We start from the raw sequence: 15,000 nt of genomic DNA, 5'->3' as shown, positions 1-15,000 counted from the left end.
TCGCAAAGAAATGGATAGACAATAGGTAATGCAAAAGAGAACAATGGGCAATTGTTTAAAATGCTATTTATTTAAGTAATTGTATATTCCTTCCTCCATCATTGTGTAGCTTTTGCTCAAGGAAATATAATTAGTGGAGTTTTGCTTCAAAGTTAAATGTGACGGCGTTGCAATCAACAAACGAACTCGTATAAGTTCAGACATACTCTTCGTTAACAGAGAAATATGGCTGTTAACAACATTATCTTAAATAAAAGCAAGACACTCTACAGAAATATTATCACTTGAGATCGGTCAACCAGAGAGAAGTTCTTTGTTAGTGCTTGCACAAATTTGTAGTGGACAGTCCGCCCTGGAGGTATGTGAACTGAATTTACAACTTTGAGGTAACAGCACAACGTTTTTCATTTAATCTTATCGATTTCATTCTAATATCGTTCTGCTGTGGTATTAGAATTAGTTGTAACAAAGCTGCAATTAGAGTTTCTAGCGAGACTCAAGTCCGCAAGACTCGAACTCAATAACAATTACCATTTGTTCGTTGAGTTCTTTTAATGTACGGAGCGACTTAATAGTAGTAACTATCACCAACAAGACGCCGTGACAGTTGTTTCGGATATAGGCATAATTACTATATGACTGATGGTATACGAACAATCCACCATCATGCCCCCAAAGTTAGATATTTTACAATTCAACCAAGGAAAGACGAAAAGTGCTGTGCACACACCGTGGAATTTTTGCCGCAACAGTTCTCACAGTTTTTCAATATTTACAATATTTACAACATGACGAGATAATTAGACATACATACATACTAATGTCTATACGAATGCTTTCCATGTGTGTTAGTAATCATGTGTCATAAAATGTATTAGTGTCAGGCATTATTAACAAAATTCTGAGAGAAAAATCTTTGTTACATATAGTATTTTGGGTTTCTCTCCTTTATATTTATTTTCCTCTACAGTTTATTTGTTTCATACTTATTATGCATGTATCTACGTATGCGCGTTTTGCGTGTGTATATACATACACGCACATACACACACACACACATGTATGAGTGTATATGTATTTTCATGTATGTGTGTGTATGTGAAACACAATTATTTCAATCCTCTTTCGCTTCCAGTAGTTTGTTATTGCTTCAGAAATACAAGAAAAAATATTTGCTTCTTTTCTCAATGTTTGAATTTATTTTTTTTTTATTGCCTTCTATACTTTCAATTGAACCCCCCAGAACAAAAAATTGGTTTGTATTTTTAGGAAACACAATGCCATTTTTAACAGAAATGAAGTACCAATACAGGTGGTTGATAAAGGCGTTGATGCGGAGGGATGGGTGTGAATGAAAGATAAAATCAGCCCAACTGAAATTCGAAATCAAAATATAAGTGATCGAACCTGAACACTGTAATGAGAATAGTGATTTCAAATATTCCCTTCGCAAGCTTTTACGTTTACGATGCAGCTGTGGTTCGAAACCGGAACACTGATTTGACAAATCAGGCCCTTACGAGGGAAGTACTGAAAAGTTCCTGGTTTTGGGTAGCAGCGAGTACAGGGGGATTAGTTAATTATGATTTTACTCAACATATTCCCCTCTCAGATACACACCCATTTCTTGCAGTGGTCCTTCAGTTTTTCGGAGCTCTATAAAAGGACTCGGATGGTTGGATCGCCAACTAGGCTTTTTACCATACCCTTAAAGCCAGGAACTTTTCAGCACCCCGTCGTATATATCTTGCTTTATGGCTGTCGTGCTGAAAGCTAATAAATAATAACGATTTTTTTTTTTTTTTGCTTATAATCCTACTTTATTGGGAAAGAAAGAATATGTGAGGAAAATGTCTTTTTCGATATATCAATACTATTTGCCAATAGTTGCAAAATCCAATCTATCGTGGTTCGCAGGCCTTTTTTTGGCTCCAAGTTGGAGTCTACCGATATCATCCTGCTTTCCACTCTTGACAAGTTATAACGTAGTACCTTAGCAGAAACGGTAGATGATTAGCTACTAGGAATTTGTAACAAAGACAAGATGCCACATATTTTGGCAGACGGGGTTAATCGATTAAATTGCACCCAATACTTGTGTGGTACCTTATTCCGTCGATCTTGGAAGGATGAAAGACAAAGTTGTCTTTACTATGATATGAAATCTGAACATAAAAGAAGTGTAACAAAATAGCATCGTATCCTCTTGGAGAAAGACATGTAAAAAATAGTGTAGTCTTGAGTTTCTTGCATATAGAGATAAGACGGAATGATTTTGGTTGGAATGTCTTTGACGATATCTTTGACCAGGGCTTGCTATGGGCTAAGCAAGAACGAAAACAACCAACAAAAAATTGTACTTGTTTAATACAACGGATTTGCGAAGCTATTAAAAGCTCATTGGAACACTTCAATCAGATCATTTGATAAGAGAATTACATTGCACGCAGAGTCTCTATCTCCTTCAAACCTCACCTTACATGATAAAAAAAAAACAACAGACACATAAAATAATATAGTCAGAAGTGCACTATACTTGAAGGAAAAAACAGACAGATTGGTTGCTGCTATAATACCTTTGATCATAGGGATTTTCTTTTATCAGTGTCGATATAGAGCAACATAACAACAACAACGATGACATCTCTGTAAGGCTGATGTCGTTAAAAGTTGATAACAGAATTTCAGTCCTAAACGCAAAACAAATCTGCACACACATTAGGCTTTTAGAACTATACGCTTTCGTAGTTAATAATAACAACAATAATAATCCTTTCTTCTGTGGGCACAAGGCCTGAAATTTAGTGGGAGGAGTAAGTCAATTACACTGAAGTCTGGTACTTATTTTATCGACCCCGAAAGGATGGAAGGAAAAAAGTCAAAACTCGGAGAAATTAGAACTCAGAACAGAAAGGGAGAAGAAATTGGTTCGGTGAGCTAACGATTCTACCAATTCGCTACCTTAACAACAAGAACAACGACAACAACAGTGTTTTCACATTGATCCTCAGCTCTTTCACTACATATTAATTCTATAGAATCACAACACTGATTAAATTTATTGATTGCTTGTATGTCATCTACCTATTACTTTTACAATAACTTATTGATCAAGTTACTGTTATTTATCGATTGGCGTTACTGAAATCTCGTGATTGATTTTTTTTCGTGTAATTTATCGATTAAGTTTTACATTAATATATGGATTAAGTGTATCGTAACTTATCGATTGTTTTCTACTGTAACAGCTCGATCTATATATTTGTTTTTGTTTTATTATATTTTATTCGTTTATTATCGCATCAAAGCATTTACAAATACCAGAGAACATGTTGAATGAAAGGTGATAAATAAACAACCCACCTCTCCTCCTAAACTATAACAAAACATTTTTAAAACATACTGAAAACAATACAAATATTCAAATATGTATTTTAAAAACTATTATTGTTACTATAGACAGAAATTTCAAAGAATGCAGTACCGCAACTGGAAATAGTCGAAATCGATGTTTATAACTACTTAACCTGATTTGACTTAAGACCTCGATTCCAGATGGAGTTGTGGGGACCAGGTCGGGCCGCAGCCGATTTCTTAAAGAGAAAAAAAGAAAAAGAAAAAAGGAATCGAATCCAGTACTGGAGTGATACTTTATTTATCAATCCCCAAGAGGTTGCAAGGCAATGCTGAACTCGGTAGGGATTGAAATCAAAGCGCAGAGAGCTGGAAAGACAAGGTTTTCTAACATACATTTATTTGTAAGTCTTAGTAAAACCTTTGAAATTTTTAATTTTCTTTGATTTCAGTTGCCTTCAAAACTTTATATTCTCGCTTATTTTGAACCTTTGGAGGACTATTTATAAAGAAATGATACACATCATACCAGATTATTGCAAGTGTAGGCAGAGGCGTAACCATGTTCTAAAGCAGTGGTTCCCAAAGTGGGAAGTACTGCTCCCTTGGGAGCGGTGGAAAGATCCAGGATTGCGTTGATGAAAAGGGGGATGATAATGGGGTGGCCAAAATGGGGTGATAGATGTAAAAAAATATATTGGTAGTTTAATTAAGTTTAAGTTTTATTTGTAAAATACAGTTGTTTTGAATTTTCTGCAGAAAGCGGTCTATATTTGTGATGGAGAGGGCGAGGGGGCGCTAGGAATGTGGCCTGAGGGCGGCAGCCTGAAAAAGTTTGGGAAACACTGTTTTCTAAAGTTAGCGGGAGCTAGCACATAAAACAGAATAGCTTCTAAGTGTATCGAACGTGTGAAATGGACACATTGAGAATTTACCGATTGTGTATCGAACCCTCACACTGAACTCAAAGCCGAAACAATAAAATCAGGCATGTTTGCAACGCTCTCCAACAATGATATTGAACGTCTTGAAAGAAGATTCGTTCGCGCGCGCGCGCACATGTGTGTGGTTTGAAAGTCAACGGTAAATGCATACTTATTTAACTACTTATTGAGAGACAGAGCGAGGGAGAAGGGGGAGAGAGAGAGAGAAGGGGGTGGGTTTTGAACTGTCTGGCCTCGATTTTATTACTCCTGCAACACCTGAAAAACGAAGCGGGTGGAAAGCCAGGTGTTAATGAAATGTTTAGTCATAGATCGCGCTGGAATATGAAAAGGTGAGAGTGCAGTAACACAGGTGATCTTGCAGGCGAGTCTCTGTGTGTACGCGTGTGCACGCGTGTGTGTGCAAACACGCATGTACGTGTGTGTCTTTATTCGTACGTAATTTGTGATGCACGTTTCAAACGTACGTTTAAACGAAATATTTACGTTTACATACATATTTACACATAGTTATAGTTTAGCACCAGGTGAGCTCGTTTCGAAGTAGATATATGCTCAAAGCGTCCCAGCCATGACCATCTCATCTCATTTTTAGACAATATATTGGATTACATTCAGCAGTATATCCGTCCTTTTTTTGTAATCTGCTAAGATGTAGTTTTCGCAGTCATTTCTAGCAGATCAACTAACACACGCTGTTACTTCTAGCGGATCAACCATTAAGTACGTGTGTGCGTGTGTGTGTGTGTGTGTGTTTGTGTTTGTGTTTGTGTTTGTGTGTGTGTGTGTGTGTGTGATCGAGCACATAAGTGCACGAGGCTGTGCTGAAAAGTTCCTGCTTTGGGTGAAAGAAAATACAAGAGGATCAGTTGTGATTTTCTTCAAAATATTCCCCTCCCTGATTCGCACTCTTACTGCAGCGGTCCTTCAGTTTTTCTATACCTTGTAAAAGAACTCGGAAGGCTGAGCCTCCAATCACGCCTTTTGCAATACCCTTAAAGCTAGGAACTTTTCAGTACCCCGCCTCATATGTATACATTTATTTATGCGTGTCTAAATATGTAGAAGGTGTTTAAATACAATGATGTTTCAATGATATTATTCTGTATATAGCCATAATTTTTACTGACATTGTATCTATGGGCGGGTGTGAATACCTTGTTATTATATACAACATCTACATGAGCAGAAACTTAACCATGTTGTTAATCTTTTCATATACAATACATTTAAAAGCAAGAAAATTACTTGGGAATGAGGGGGGGATGTTCAGAGTCGCCTATTGCACGAAAAGCTGAAAGTAAACTGAGCACTAACATAATTAATATAGTGACACAAGAAATTTTTAATTAATTCAGATTAGACTCTTAGTAATGAGAAAAAAATAATTATCTCAATGATTAGTAATGATCTAGAACCTCTGCTTTTCCTAACCAGAATAATTTATTAAGCTAATTATTTTTATATCATTACTTACGAGTGCAACTTTAATTAATTATGATTTTTTTGGATTACTACTACATTATTTATGTTAGTGTCCACTTCACAAACTGCATGAAATATTGATTTCTAACTCAAGCACTAAGCCGCATACATATTATAAAATGTATCTTGACTAGTGTATTCATTTTTGTTATTACAGTCACAGCATTTCAGCCCTCTGTAGCTTTCGGTCAACTTCATATATCGGTTGTATATGGTAACATCGTTAGAATTTCGAACAGAAACCCTCTACTAAATCCACAGGAGTAGATTGCAACCAAGGTGAAGACACAAGAAAGCAAGAGAAAATAACAACCAAAATGAGGGGACGATATCCTTGAAGAGGTAACAACCATGATAGAAAGGCGTATTCTCATATGGATGAAATGAAACCCTCTCTCTTTTACTTTCTTCATTTTTTTAGGTACATACCCTAGTGTAGTACGTATGTGGCTTAGATTCATCGTTGGTTTAAAACTGCCCGACAGTTGTTTTGAATGTAATGCACAAGTTTGCATAATCTTTTTAGTAACTAATATAGGTCATTTCAACTGAGTAATTATTCCTTTATATTAACTCTTACTCGTGTTTTTTCCTTTCAGACAAATAGAAGATTTCAAGCAGAAGTAACTAAATTCATAACAAAATAAGTGGTCCATGCTGTTCGACATTCACTGAAGGCTGGAAGTTGTTTACGAAAAATAAACAAATTGTGTTGATCAGTGGTTCTCCCACTCACCGTACAGCCCTGACCTGGTGTCGCACTCTGCTTCCACAATGTTTTGATGACAATGACAAGCTGAAATTGCTGGGAAGAAGTAACTACAATGTTGCACAACTGAATTTATTTTTCAAAGAGGGTTCGAGAGCTGAGTTCAACGATGGCGCAAATGTATCGTCTACAATAGAGCCTATGTTGAGGAGTACGGCAAATTCGTATTCCTTGTACAGAGGAAGAGTTACTCTACCAACACGTGTAATTTGAACGGCCTGTATAACTTAATAAAAAGGTTATGCCCACTTTGTCATCACACTTGCGAGAACCCTCGTACACATACCTGGCATGTGTCATAAATTAAGATACATAACACGGTTTCAGATTTAGTCACACATCCACAAGTTCTTAGAATTCTCCAATGAATTAATTTATCCTATTTTATTCAGTTTTTTTTATTGATGTCTAAACATATATTTCTTTAGGCAAATATACATTTTCCTGCATTACCATGGCGTTGTTATGGTGACAGTTTGGTTAGTCATGCACAAATTGGAAACTGTGTAAAGAGAAAACGTAAACATTCTTAAATTCACTTTTTGTTATCGCTCACATGTTAATTTATCTCCAAGCAGTATTGCTTTCATCTTAAGATTTTAAGTTTTTCGTTTAATTGTATTTGGTGACAGAACGGAAATACAAGTTTACTAACATTTGTATTCGTATTTCAAGGAAAGTGTTAGTTTTAGGCCCGGGGATCAATAAAATAGAATAAATACGTGCATTGGAAGATGCACAAGAATTAGCAAACACATCAAATTAGCCAATGCGGGAAGTGGGTCGAACCAGAAAGAGAATCTCTATGCGTCATTCGGTTGGCTAGAAATAGCAACCAAATCTCACTGTTATCTTTAAACAGCAAGGATATACGAGGTAATGTAGTCCTAGATATATTATATCTTAGAAATATATGGATTGGCCACGGCTTGGATGGTTTTACTCATAGGTCTCACCGAACCTTGGGCCGCCAACTATATTAAAAACTATTCAACTAAAAACTATAGAAGCAAATTAATCACTATTCAGTAACTTAACCTGCTAAAAATAGCAGCTAAATTTTCTTCAGATTACACACCTTTTGAATAGAAAGGACAGGTATTTATAAGGTAGTTCGAAATACACAATGCCTAAAAATGACAGGAAAGTCACAGCTTGTATGCTTTCTCCATAAGTCTGCTCAAACAGTACCTCTATCATCTCTACCAGCGAATGATGAAGCCTCTCTAACCAAGTCCCTTTAAAAACTACACTCCACTATCTACGTTGCATAATGTCCTTCCAGATGTACTATATCTGTGAAGAAAGGCGTGAATGATCAAACCAGATTGTCTTTGGTCATGCGTCTACTAGATTAGGGTTGACCTGTTGTTAAAGAAAAAACAACGATGACAATGTCCTTCAATTGGGATTTGGTGAGTGTCTTTATAAATATGAAACCAACTGTGTGTGTGTGTGAGAGAGAGAGAGAGAGAGAGAGAGAGAGAGAGAGAGAGAGAGAGAGAGTAGCAATATGTGAAATAATTTTTAAATATTTTGGGAGAAATAAGGATGATTTGAATATTTCGAAACATTATTTTCGTTTCACTTTTTTACTTAGTTGTGTATGGGGAGACTCATTCTCTTTTAGTGCCTTTAACACACTCACCGGTAAAAAATTACACTCATTTACGTATTTTTCTAAAATTTTTCTAAAATATTTACTTATTTTTCTAAAATTTTCGTTGCGTCTTGCGACATTTTCAATAGTTGTTGACTTTCCAAAAACGAAACTTTTAAATTTAGTTTTTCAAGTTTAATTCATTTTTGTTTTGAGGTGCTTCATTCTTGCGATGTTTTATTTTCAGCTCTGAATGAAGGTTTCTGATTGGCCACTTATTTTGCTTAAAAGGGGGGAGGGTGTAACTATACTGTCAAGTAGTATATAAGTGTTAAAGCTTGGTTCATTGTGTTTTGTTCTGAGCTAGTAATGTGTAACTGAATAGCGAAATGAAAACAGGTATATTGTCAGGGTGTAGCTTGTGTGGAATGTTCGGTATGAGATTGTTGAAGCGAGTGGCAGGACTGTCTCGGTGGATAGAAGCAATCAGTCTAACAAATAAATCAGTTTTGGTGTTACCTGACCTCTCTCTCTCTCTCTCTCAGCTCATCCCAAATTCCCAAATAGCTGGTAACTTGTGTGAATGTGTGGGTGTGGACAAATGGCGATGAGACTGGAAGGGTATTATTGCAACTGCGCTTTCAACAGCTATAATTAATTAACCTACTACGGGGTTTTTGTGTCGTCATTCCACCTAATAGAAACAAACAGTAGCCAAGTCTCTCTCAAATTATTCCTTACCGTCATTGAATAAGTATTGTCATTTATTGGTAGTATCTGTTTAAAAACAGTAAATGATATAATCATGACTGGAACACTTTTGATCATAGGTATGAAACGTTAGCACGCCGGGCGAAATGCGTAGCCGTATTTCGTCTGCTGTTACGTTCTGAGTTCAAATTCCGCCGAGGTCAACTTTGCCTTTCATCCTTTCGGGGTCGATTAAATAAGTACCAGTTACGCACTGGGGTCGATATAATCGACTTAATCCGTTTGTCTGTCCTTGTTTGTCCTCTCTGTGTTTAGCCCCTTGTGGGTAGTAAAGAAATAGGTATGTTTAATTGGGACAGGCACATGACTAAACAACAAAAACAGTTGCAGAAATATTGCTCAGAACTATGAAGCTGTATGGTTAATGCGCAGACGAATGAAATTAATCTTCTACCACCATTTTCTACCACTCAGATACCCTGTTCAAACATTTAGACAAAACACTTAGCTTAATCTTCCATTCTCAGAGTAAATAAGCCATTTGAAACTCTCTTACGAAAATCAAGCGGTACAAGTTCAAGTTAAACGATGAAATCTATTAACCATTACTTTAGCCTGGGAAGAAAGCAGTGGGGACTGTCCCTCTGCTTCTTTGTACGATATAATAAAAGCAGAACAACAGTTGCAACATCGACAATGTGACACCATAGAGAAAATTAAAAAATATATATATATACTGCAAAAACAACAACATTTTTACTTGTTGGAAGCAATAACCACATCAGGAAGTACATCAAAAGTAGCATATGCTACAACAACAACAACACCAACAACAACAGCAACACAAACAACTGCAATATCAAAGTAATATAACGATGGTAACAGAGACCGTATCGACAGCAACATAAGTGGTTGCAGCCACAACAACAACAACAACAACCACAATAGAATAATAATTACATTAAAGTAACAACAACAACAATACCAGCTATTAACCAACAATCACTACTGCTAGTAATGCTATTACTACTACTGCTGCTGCTGTGTATAATCTGTTGATTTACTTAATGGAAGCCAACAATAGTAGAAAATGACTTGATTATTTTCCTGAACAAAAGAACAAGGGGCCATTATATCAATAAGCCCTGACTTGGAGAGCGACACTTAAGGCCCCCCCCCCTACAATAAAGCAGCGTTGCATTTACTGTACTCCCGCTCCAAGGAATCATTTCCCTGCGTAAAGTGTTGTTGCATAAACGTTTCCCATAACAACATAGCTAACATCGTATACTGAATAATGGGGCCATTATACAAATATCCACAAATACACACACAAACACGCACACACACACACACACACACACACACACACACACACGCACGCACACACACACACACACAAATTTACAGCCACTGATTAATGTAATTAAGGTTTCGTCATTTTCAAAAATTGCTCTATTAGATGGGCACGTTTGTGTTTGTATGATCGCATGTGTGTGTTGTGTGCTGTGTGCGCGCGCGTATGTATGTGTACGTGTTTGCGTGAGTGTTTGTATGTATACATTCATACACGTGCCTGTGTGAGTGTATGTATGTATGTATGTATATATTCATTCATACACGTACGCGTGTGAATGTAAGTATGTATATATTCATACACATGTGTGTGTGTGTGTGTGTCAGCTGGTTAATGAGGTTTGCATATATATGTTGTGTATGCAAGTTTAAGGCCGTTTGCCTGACATTATTTAGGTCTACATATCTGTATCAGTCTAAATACTGTGTGTGTATGTGTGTGTGTCAAACACATACACACACACACACACACATACACACACATACACACACACACACACACACACACACACACACATATACACACACACACACATACACAGAAATTAGTTTAGAGGTTAGTCGGTTACAACGACCCAAATACTCGACTGGTACTAATTTTATCGACTCCGAAAGAATGAAAAGAAAAGCCGAACTCGATGGAATTTCAACTCGAAACATAAGATGGACGAAACATCGCTAAACATTTTTCCCAGTATGCTAACCATTCTTATTTCTTTTTCTGCCCACAAGGGGCTAAACATAGAGGAGACAAACAAGGACAGACAAAAGGATTAGGTTGATTACATTCTGATCTCAGAATGTACGGAACCGGAACAAACGCCGCAAAGTATTTTCTTCGAGCGCTCTAACGATCCAGCTGGCTTGTACTCATGAGAGTTTGCCATCAGAAAGTCTTTAGCCTTAGGCCACTACTATTTATCATGTAAAAATATTATAAAGCCATTAAGGAGCACAACTCAGTAATTCGAATTAAAGTAAAAATGTAAATGGAATGGACACGAAGCAGTGTGTGGGCATGATCTTAGGTATAAGTACGGTGATAACTTTGGACATGTTTCGTTCTGATTAGATCTCTTCAGTGAAGCGTGGTCTTATTGGTACATACAAGATATAAGCAACTGTTTTCAAGCAGCTCTGTCGATGATAAGTTATAGGAAAGTTTAAAAACCAAATAAAATTGTTGAGGTGAAAATTTCTCTAAAACTATATTACCTGACTCACTAGAGAAATATTTGGTGGCGTTAACAAAGAGAGAGAGAGAGAAGGGGAGAGAAAAAGAGAGGGAGGAGGGGGAGAGAGAGGGAGGAGGGGGAGAGAGAGGGCGGAGGAAAGAGGCAGATGAACAAAAAGTAAGAGAGAGAATTCTCACACAACGAAGAATAATTTTCATGGTTGAAGAAAAACCAAGAGTGAGTGGGCGAGAGAGAGAGGGTGGGTGGGTAAGGAGGGCGAATGAGGAAGAAAGAAGGAAGGAATGAAGGAAGAAAAGAAAGAAAGAAAATGAAAGAAAAGTAAAGAATAAAATAAATGAAAAATAAAAAACAAGAATTGGGGGCTTGTGTAAATGGGAGTGCTTGTAGAAATGATAGATGTGGAAAATCACTCAGAAGAATCCGCAAGAGTAACCTACTCAAAACAACTGCCAAATCTCTCTCAAATCACTGCTGACATCTTTGGCAAGGAAGGGAGTCATTTACTCTACACTCTCTGAGGAGCACAAAATGGCTATAGACGAAATGTCTTGCAACATTGGACTCTTCATGTACGGTTGATATGATACTAAAAACCAACAATAACTATGGCATGTCCAAAGTCCAGAGGACACTGTTTCTACGGCTATACGTTTAGACTTCACAAATCAAGTTACACTCACTCATTTTTCTTTTAATTGCTAATAGAAAACAGCAGTAAGCCTCTCATCAGACACTGGTCCTCATACTGTGAAGCGACTAACCATGTTGGAGGAAAGACCTGAACCTCTGATACTATATGTTTTATATATATATATATTATATATATATATATATATATAGGCGCAGGCGTGGGGGGGTGGTAAGAAGCTTGCTTCCCAACCATATGGTTCCGTGTTGAGTCCCACTGCGTGGCACCTTGGGCGATTGTCTTCTACTATAGCCTTGGACCGATCAAACCTTGTGAGTGGATTTGGTATATATATATATATATATATATATGCATGTGCATACATATAAATATATATATATGATTATATATTCTACATATATGTGCATGTGGTGGGGGTGCTGGTGACACGGCACAATATGGCTGAAGGTTTAAGAAGTTCACTTCGTAACCACCAGGTCCGGTTTTGATTCCGCTGCGTGGCATCTTGGAAAAATGTCATTTCCTTACGCCCCGAAATTGAGAAAACTGAAACCATACAGACGACCGTCGAATGGCTTGTACCTGTAATTCAAAAGATACAACCATGACAAATACCATGTCGTGTAGATTGTGTTTCTGAGATTTACGTTAAGGATTCATTTATCCGTACATGTATCAACCACTTGCACTCTCTGATTGGATGTACACTCACATTGCCTTTAGTTCTTAGCTTTCAGTATTGGTTTTCTATTAAGGCTGCTTGAACTCTCACTGACTGTCTTTTACAAATCAAAGAGTTCTGTTCAGACCAAGCTAGGCTGCTAGAAAAACGAATCATTTCTCGTAATCCAGGATCTAATGATGCGCAGGATACTTGATTGTAAATGCTCGTTATTGTCATTTAACTAAGAATACATGACGTATGCGAGCTAAGACAATAAATTCTGAATGAAGAAGGGCACGAACTTGGGTATCAGAATTAAATAAATATACATCCAATGCATGCAAAGTAATTCATTGATTTATAGAAATGATCTTTGCTTCGAGAGGAAGCAAACAAATATTGAATTATAGTGGCAGACGATTGTTTGACTGTTATGTCTGTCTCTAGTGTATTCATAGTTAAAATATCCGACCTCTGTGTTCTAGGCACGCTAACCTGCTGGAACCCATCACTCTTTTACAAGTTGTTGTACCTGACATTTGAATTTTTCTGCCAATATGTCACCTTCAAACAGCTATATTCATACACACACAAACACCTGTATGTCTCCACTTTCTCTTTCTCTCTTTTTGCTCTCTCTCTCTCTTTCTGTCTCTGTCTTTCATATATATATATGTGTGTGTGTGTGTGTGTGTGTGTGTGTGTGTGTGTATGTGTGTGTGTGTGCGTGTGAGTGCACATACACAATTACAGTGTTACTCAATTAGGGTTAGAAAAGGGCGAGTAGGTTCCATGGAAGCCAACGGTAACCATATCGTAGAGCCACTAGCATAACCAGACATGAATCCGAGGGAGTCGAAAAATTAAAGGTGAAAAATTAAAAGTTCAGGTGCACCAGCAGCAAACATCTTATGGGAAACAGATAGATGGATGTACTATGTACATGTATATATACATACACATAAAGAGAAAGAGAGAGAGAGAGGAAAAGTGAGCGCGATACACAGACATATATCTATACACACGCATTATGAAAGCAAATGTGTCACCTTTATAATCAATAGGTAAACTCTTCTAAAGGTCACAGCTAAAGCAATCGCTGACATATGAAGAATTGATAACAACTCCGATAAAATAAAACGAGAACATATATGGTCACCGTTCTATATTGCCCTATAAATTAAAATTACCTGCCCTATAAATTAAAAATGAATGCTTTAGACCAGCCAAAACATTGTACATTTACTTTAGAGCTATTCAGTCACTTTCTGATGTTCCACGCTAAACAAGATATAAAAATAGAAACTTGTTACGTAAGTTGTAGCTACACTGTGAATACAGTCCCAAATTGGAGCCAGTGTTATTTTACAAGCATTCTTTTTTCTTCAGGTGTATTGTACAAAACGATACCGTCATTTTAAAATACGAGATGACTCCTTACGTCATTTGAAAATACGAGACATTTGATCGTTGTCAAAAAATGAAGCAATTATTCAGATACGTTATATAAATCAGGTCGCGCACAGAGACAATGCAGGTGGGGAAACATGTTTTTGTACGGCTTATTCAATGTTTAAATATTTGTATTTTTTAATCATATGTTAGTGAAGGTATTGTACCGGGTAGAGTAGTCCTATATACCGTAGCGAAAACGGCTTATCTATCTCGTATAGAAAATAGTATATACCGTACTTAAAGGCGGAATATATCATAGTGAAGATAATATATCGTAAAGAAGAGGATATATAGCATTTTATAGCTGTCATACGTCGTAGTGAAGGTGGTATATACTGTAGTGAAGATGAACATTCTAAAGCAGAAAGTTACCTTTAGCTGAATCGTCAATACACTTTCGATTCCTGAAGGCAATAGAAGCCACTTCCCTTACACTTCTAATGCTTTTGTACAAGGCCGAATCTCACTAATTCCCATCCCATTGTTCCTTTTTACACAAACACACACGCATACGACAACCTATACCAAAGTAAAAGGGCAGGAAAGCATGAACCTGCTACAATTGCAACAAATGTTAAATCACCAAACTGGGATATTTAGTTTCTGCTATCATCTTTCTTTTTTGTGGTTAATTAAAGATTAAAAGGGACCACTCCGTACTGGATTCGCTTCATGCATGACTTGTAGAAGAAAAAAGAGTATGCAGTTATACATATTCCCATAAAAAATATCATGACTTTTTACATAATTTAATGTAATATTCTGGGTATATGTGTATGTATTATGTAAGTGTATGACTATATATATTTACTTTGCT

This window comes from Octopus sinensis, linkage group LG15 (genome assembly GCF_006345805.1).
Source record: "Octopus sinensis linkage group LG15, ASM634580v1, whole genome shotgun sequence".
Classification (NCBI taxonomy): Eukaryota; Metazoa; Mollusca; class Cephalopoda; order Octopoda; family Octopodidae; genus Octopus; species Octopus sinensis.
The sequence above is the reverse complement of the archived record's forward strand: the minus strand, read 5'-3'. Positions refer to the sequence as shown.